Here is a 7,979-nt window from a genome sequence, read left to right on the forward strand (position 1 = left end):
TCATTTTGGAAACACTGCCCTGCCCTCCGCGAGGGCAGGGCAGCATTTTGTTGGTGCACGAATCTGGCGCACCAAGGGACATTTCTAGCGCACCAAATCACTATCCTGGCAGCACCAGCGCGCACCACAGCACGATCCTGGCAGCACCAATTTTTCCTGCCCTGCCCTCCGCGAGGGCAGGGCAGCATCCTGTGCACCAAGGCACCATTCTGGCGCACCATGGCAAGAAACTGGCAGCATCAGCGCGCACCGTGGCACATTTCTGGCGCACCAATTTTTCCTGCCCTGCCCTCCGCGCGGGCAGGGCAGCGTTCTGCGCACCAAGCCACACCAAGCCGCACCAAGCAAGCACCAACACGCACCAAATCCTGCCCTGCCCTCCACAAGGGCAGGGCAGCCTCCTGGGAGCTATTATTTTTGGGCTGAAAATTCAATTAAAACTCCAATTTAATTCATTTCTTCACCAAATCAAAAGCCCATCCAAATCCCAAAAACCAAGAATAGAAAGTGTATAAATAGGAGCTAGTTTGATGTAATTAGGACCTTTTGCTTAGCTTTTGAATTTTGCACTTCCTTTAAGCTTTGAATTTTATTTTTGCACTTTGGAACTTCTCTTGGTGTCTTCACTGAGATTTCAGAGAATTGGGGAGGAGAATTGATCTCTCTTCTTCCTCATTCTTGCTTGGGCCTTCTCAATTTCCTTGTTTTGAGTTTTGGATGTGAAGAATTGAGGAAATTCTATCTCAATCTCCATTCAAAATCTCTTTAATTTCTCTTCTGCATAATTGAATTCAATTTCGTTTCCTTTACTGTTTCTTCTTCAATTTCTTGTCAATTGCTTTGAGAACTTGGATCTAGGAAGGTAATTGAGATCTAGGCTCTACTACCTAGTCTCTTGAACCCTGAGATCCTAATTTACTTTTGGTTCTTCTGTGAACCTTGTTGCACTTTAATTTCAATTTCTGTTTGAATCCTCATTGCTTTCAATTCAATTTCTGCTCTATTAATTGTGGCAATTAAATTTCTCTTTGTTTAGATTCTGCAATCCCAGTCCTCAAACCCCTTTTATATTCAAGCAATTTACATTTCTTGCACTTTAAGTTTCTGCAATTTACATTTCTTGCACTTTAAGTTTCAGTCATTTACTTTCTTGTTCTTTAAGATTCAGCAAGTTTACTTTCCTGTTCTTTAATTTACTGCAATTTCCCCTTCTCCCTTTACATTCCAAGCAATTTATATTCTGTTAAATACAATCCACTCAACCAAAACTTGATTCGCTTGACTAAATAAACCACTAAACTAAAATTGCTCAATCCTTCAATCCCTGTGGGATCGACCTCACTCATGTGAGTTATTATTACTTGATGCGACCCGGTACACTTGCCGGTGAGTTTTGTGTTGGATCATTTTCCACACATCAAGTTTTTGGCGCCGTTGCCGGGGATTGAAATAGATTGACAATGATTAAGTGAAGTGGAGGTCTAGATTAAGCACTTTTTCTTTTCTGTTCTTTTAATTTTGACTAACACACTAACTGTTTGAATTTTTGCTTAAACTAACTAAAACTTCATTCTAACTATAGATTGAAGTTTCATTGGTTTTCTGGATCTGTGTGTTTATTGTTGTGTGTTTGTATGTCAGGTACAGGAAGATCTTCCCCTATTCTCTCTGAAATTGACCAAAGAACTCTTCGAAGAATAAGAAGAGCTGAAAGAGGGAAGAACGTTATTGGAGAGGAAGAATCTGAGGAGGAATTCCAAGAAATGGAAGGAGATCTCAATCAACCAGGAGAAGGAGCCAACAATAACCAACAACAAAGAAGAGTCCTAGCTTCATACACATTTGCAAATGCTAGACATTGTGGAAGTAGCATTCTTCCTCCTAATGTCAATGCAAACAATTTTGAACTAAAGCCACAACTCATCACTTTGGTTCAAAACAACTGTTCTTTTGGAGGAGGGCCTTTGGAAGATCCAAATCAACATTTGTCTACCTTCTTGAGAATCTGTGACACGGTAAAAACCAATGGTGTACCTCCTAATAGCTACAAGTTGTTGCTCTTTCCATTTTCTCTCAGAGATAAAGCCACTCAATGGCTAGAGACCTTTCCAAAAGAAAGCATCAACACTTGGGATGACTTAGTGAGCAAATTCCTTGCCAAATTTTATCCCCCTCAAAGAATCCTAAGATTGAAGACAGAGGTGCAGACATTCACTCAAATGGAGGCTGAAAACTTATATGAAGCATGGGAAAGATATAAGGCACTATTGAGGAAATGTCCACCAGAGATGTTCACTGAGTGGGACAAGTTGCAGAACTTCTATGAGGGACTCACTCTTAAAGCTCAAGAAGCACTTGATCATTCAGCTGGAGGCTCTTTGCAACTCATGAAAAATACAGAGGAAGCTCAAAACCTCATTGACATGGTGGCCAATAACCAATATTTCTTTGCTCATCAAAGACAACGCCAACCATCACAACGAAGAGGAGTAATGGAGTTAGAAGGAGTGGATTCAATTCTAGCTCAAAACAAGATAATGCAGCAGCAGATTCAACAACAGTTTGAACAAATGGCCAAAAGAATTGATGGCTTGCAAGTTGCATCAGTGAGTGCCACAAGCCAACCACCAACTACTTGGGTGCAAAGTGAAGAAACTCAAGAGGAGCAACAGCAAGAGCAAGTCCAGTACATGCACAACCAAAATCCTGGAACTAATGAAGTCTATGGTGATACTTATAATCCATCCTGGAAGAACCATCCCAACCTCAGATGGGGAGACAACCATAATCAAAACCAACAACCATGGCAAAGAAACACAAGTCAGAATAATTGGAAAAGCACAAACCATAACCCCCAGCCAAACACTAACCAAAATACATACAGAAAACCACAAAATAATTACCCCAACTCTAACCATTATCCACCCAATAACCACCCAACAAATCAAACCACTTATCATCATCCATCAACACCCCAAAACCAACCAATTTCACAAGAATCTCAGAGGATCACCAATCTAGAGATGCTCATGGAGAAAATGATGAAGAACCAAGAATTGACAACAAAGAACCAAGAAGCTTCCATGAAGAACATAGAAAGGCAAATTGGGCAAATCTCCAAACAGATTTCTGTTGAGAAGTCATCAAGTTCACTACCTAGTGACACCATTCCCAACCCAAAGGAAGAATGCAAGGTCGTGCAACTAAGAAGTGGAAAAGTGTTATTGGATGGTAACCAAGGAGCAACCAAGAATAATGATACTGAGCCAACAAAGAATGATGAAGCCATCAACAAGGACATGGTAAGCAAGAATGTCCCAGAAAAACTCACAGAGGAAGACAACAAACCACAGAATTTGAAGAAAGGAAAGCAAATCATGGAAGAACCAATTCCAAGACAACATCAAGTGGAGAAGAACTTAACACCACCACTGCCTTATCCACAGAGATTTCACAAAGAGACAAAGGATCAGCATTTTCACAAATTTCTTGAGACTTTCAAGAAGCTGGAAATCAACATACCTTTGGCCGAGGCTTTGGAGCAAATTCCTCTGTATGCCAAGTTCTTGAAAGAGCTCATCAACAAGAAAAGAAGTTGGAATGAAAAGGAAACTGTAATGCTTAATGAAGAATGCAGTGCACTCATTAAAAAGGGACTCCCTCCCAAGCTTGAAGATCCTGGAGGTTTCTTCCTACCATGCACTATTGGAAATCTATTCATCAACAAGGGAATGTGTAATTTAGGAGCAAGCATAAATCTAATCCCATCTTCTTTAGTGAAAAGGCTTGGCATAGAGGAGGTGAAACCAATACAGATGTCCTTGGAGTTGGTGGACCAATCAGTGGTATATCCTAAAGGGCTGATTGAGAACCTTTTAGTTAAGGTTGACAAGTTCATTTATCCTGCAGATTTTGTGATCCTGGATTCTTCAGAAAATGGAAATGACTCCATAATACTTGGTCGACCATTTTTGGCCACTGCTAGAGCCATTGTGGATATAGAGCAGGGAGAGTTAACCCTCAGGATGCATGAGGAGAGCATCATCTTGAAAGTCTTTCCAGAATTGCAAAGGAATGAAGAAACAAGCAGAACAAGTGATGACTTTCTTCCAAAGCAAGCAACCGACAAGGCAGTAGAACAGAAAAACAAGCAGTTGCAAGAAGAAAAAGGAATTCAAAAGGAAGCAGGGGTGATAAATAAGAAGGAAGGTATCACAACTCAAGTCACTGTCAAGAAAGGAAGATCAACAAGAAAGAAAAAGATGAAGAGTAAGAAAAAGGCTCACAAAGGGTGGAAGAACAAGAAAATCCCAATTGAAGGATTTTCTAAAGGTGATAAGGTGCAACTCGTATATCAACAGCTGGGAGCAGAAGATTATTACACTGTCAACCAAGTACTGTCTCTTGAGCATCAAGGCACACAGAGAAAGCTGACAGTGAGAGGTGACAAGTTGAGGCATCACCAACATCAACCACCCTAAAAGGAGTTCAATGTCAAGCTAGTGACAATAAAAGAGCGCTTCATGGGAGGCAACCCATGATTTAAGATTTCTGTCCTCTCTTTCGTTTAATAAGCTATGATTCCTCTGAATATGATTTTGAACTTTCATGCCTGATAAATACATACATTGTTTTAAAGCACATGTCAAACTTCTAAGTTTGGTGTACCTTAAGGCACACCCAAGTTCATTTTTCAAAAAAAAAAAAAGGGGGATTAGTCTTAGAACATATGCATAATTCTTTTGATGAAGCATATGACCAAACACTAAGTTTGGTGTCTGCATGTGTAACAATGTTCAGAAGATCATTTCTCAATCATGGATTCAAAACCATACAGAAAAGGGATCATACATCAAAATTTTTTTTCTTTTTTTTTTTGCATCAATTGTGAAGAACGGTTTGCACTGTTAAGCCGTCCCCTCAATAAAAGATAAGTTTGGTGTTCACCAACTTTTAGCATTTTTATTTAGGGACACAATTGATCACAAAAAAAAATTCAAATAAATAATAAACAAAACAAAATAAATCTTTTATTATAAATCAATTGCCAACGATTATGTTAATGATTTAAGGCTAGCTGTCTTGATTCTTGCAGGAGAAAAGGATTGAGACAAAAGCAAGGAGGGGCCACGGCTAGGAGAAGCTATGTGAGGATGGTCACATGTGCCTAGAAGAATGCGCTCATGGGGAAGCAGAATCTGTATGCATGCATGCATCATTGAACGCCTAAATGCATGCAGCCAATGGGAGGAGGATCCTCGTCAAAGCCTCAACAATGCATGCAGACCGTCCATTCCATGCACTCCTTTGATGAACAACTCAATCTCAACCCTTCATGAGCACCAACGAGCTCTTTCCTCATTCATTGTGGTTTTGTTGGAAAGTTTGAAGAATCAGCCTATTAATAGCCGTAGCACTAAACGGTTCACAAACTCATTCACATATGAAAACCATAATCCCATTTACTCTCAAAACCAACATAAGTCCCTTGTCTCACAACAGAACCAAATCAAAACTCTTCCCAACACAACACATACTTCTTCTTCTCTCACTTTTCCTTTCTTTTCACCTCAAATCCAATGGCCTCTTCAAGCTCAAAAAGGAGGCCGGGAAAGGAACCTATGATAGCCGAACCTCCATCATTTGATGCAATCAAATTTAGATCACAATTCCATGAAGGGAGATATCATAGGTTCATGAAGACAAAGAATGTCATCTATGAGAAAGGTCTTGATTTGAAGGAAGGAGAATATCCCATCATGAGGCAAATCACTAAAGAAAGAAGGTGGGAACTCTTATGTGCTCCTCTTGTTGACATCAGTGCAGTCATGATCAGGGAGTTCTATGCAAATGCTGTAAAAGAAAACAAAGATAGTGCTCCTTACACAAGTTATGTCAGAGGAGTTGAAGTGAGCTTCAGTCCAGCAGCCATCACTAGGGCTCTAAAGTTGAGAACCATAACTTATGCAGAGCCTAGTTATGAGACCAGGTTGCAAATAGAAAACAATCCGGATGAGATCTTGCAAGGGTTATGTGTGGAAAATACAGATTGGGAAAGAGATTCAAAGGGAGTTCCAAGTCACTTGAGAAGGATAAATCTTACTCCTGTAGCCAAAGGATGGTATGAAATAGTGAGGAGATCTATTCTTCCTACTGGAAACGCCTCTTGGGTCACAATCAAACGAGCACTCTTGGCATACTGCATCTTACATGGAGGTGAAATCAACCTCGCACAACTCATAGCCGACAGTATTCAAGAGATGGCCAATAGCACAAGCAAATCAAGTAGTCTTGGACATCCAAGTACCATCCTCAGGCTATGTGACAAAGCTAGAGTAATCTTTGAAGATGAGGACACAGAAAAAGTGAAAAAGGGAAAAGGAATCACCAAGAAGAGTATGGAGGGAATGAATGAAGAAGAAGATCAAGAAGGGGTGGTAGCCCCTAGACAAAGGAGATCACAAAGAGAGGAAGGACGAAATCAAGCTCATGATGCCATAGACATGAGCCAGTTACAAAGATCAATTGAAGAACTATCTCAGCAACTCATGCAGGCTCAACAAGGTCAAAATCAGGGGGGCCAAAAGAAATATCTAGAGCCCCATCCAGAATTTATGGAGCAATTTTTGAAAGAAAAAGAGGAACGAGAAGCTTGGCAGCATCAAATGGAGGAGAAACAAGAGAGATGGCAACAACAAATGATGACTCAGCAGCAAGAATTTCAAGCACAGATTCTTGAAGGACAAAAAGAGCAATACAAAGAATTCAAAGAATCATATGATAAGCTGTATTTTAGTCAAGCTAAAGCAGGGGAATACAGTCACAACCTGTATCAATGGAAGAATGTTCATCACACTATGGGAGAAGTTAGATATGCACAAAGAATGGAGAATGATGAAAACATGCAAGCAAGGTTGGAGTACTTGACCCACAATTTGCCAACACTCAATCCTGAGATCAAGCCATTTGAGCAATGCCCTGAATTTTTAGCCAAGCAACAGGCAAGATCTCATCAATATACTGAGGCAACCTTTAAAAGATTGGAAGATGTTGGGCTCTCAGGACTCTTAGATTCTGTTTGGGGTAGAAGATGTCCTGGTGAATGGTGCACGAAATTGTGATCACTACAACTTCGCACAACTAACCAGCAAGTGCACTGGGTCGTCCAAGTAATAAACCTTACGCGAGTAAGGGTCGATCCCACGGAGATTGTTAGTATTGAAGCAAGCTATGGTCATCTTGTAAATCTTAGTCAGGCAAACTCAAATGGTAATGATGGTGATAAACGAAAATAACATAAAGGTAAAGATAGAGATACTTATGTAATTCATTGGTAGGAACTTCAGATAAGCGTATGAAGATGCCTTCCCTTCCGTCTCTCTGCTTTCCTACTGCCTTCATCCAATTCTTCTTACTCCTTTCCATGGCAAGCTCGTGTAGGGTTTCACTGTTGTCAGCAGCTACCTCCCATCCTCGCAGTGAAAGCTAATGCACACACTCTGTCACAGTGCTGCCAATCACCGGTGTGGTTCCCTCCCCTACCGGAATAGAATCCAGTGATTCTTTTGCGTCTGTCACTAACGCCCGGTAGGTTACAGGTTTGAAGCACGTCACAGTCATTCAGTCATTGAATCCTACTCAGAATACCACAGACAAGGTTTAGACCTTCCGGATTCTCTTGAATGCCGCCATCAGGTCCTGCCTATACCACGAAGATTCCGATTAAAGAATCCAAGAGATATTCACTAGAGCCTCGAATGCTTGTAGAACAAGAATGGTTGTCAGTCACCTTGTTCATGGGTGAGAATGGTGATGGGCGTCAATCATCACCTTCATCAAGTTGAAGAACAAGTGATATCTTGGAACAAGAACAAGCGGAATTGAATGGAAGAACAATAGTAATTGCATTAATACTCGAGGTACAGCAGAGCTCCACACCTTAATCTATGGTGTGTAGAAACTCCACCGTTGAAAATACA

The sequence above is a fragment of the Arachis hypogaea genome, chromosome 3 (genome assembly GCF_003086295.3).
Source record: "Arachis hypogaea cultivar Tifrunner chromosome 3, arahy.Tifrunner.gnm2.J5K5, whole genome shotgun sequence".
Taxonomy (NCBI): Eukaryota; Viridiplantae; Streptophyta; class Magnoliopsida; order Fabales; family Fabaceae; genus Arachis; species Arachis hypogaea.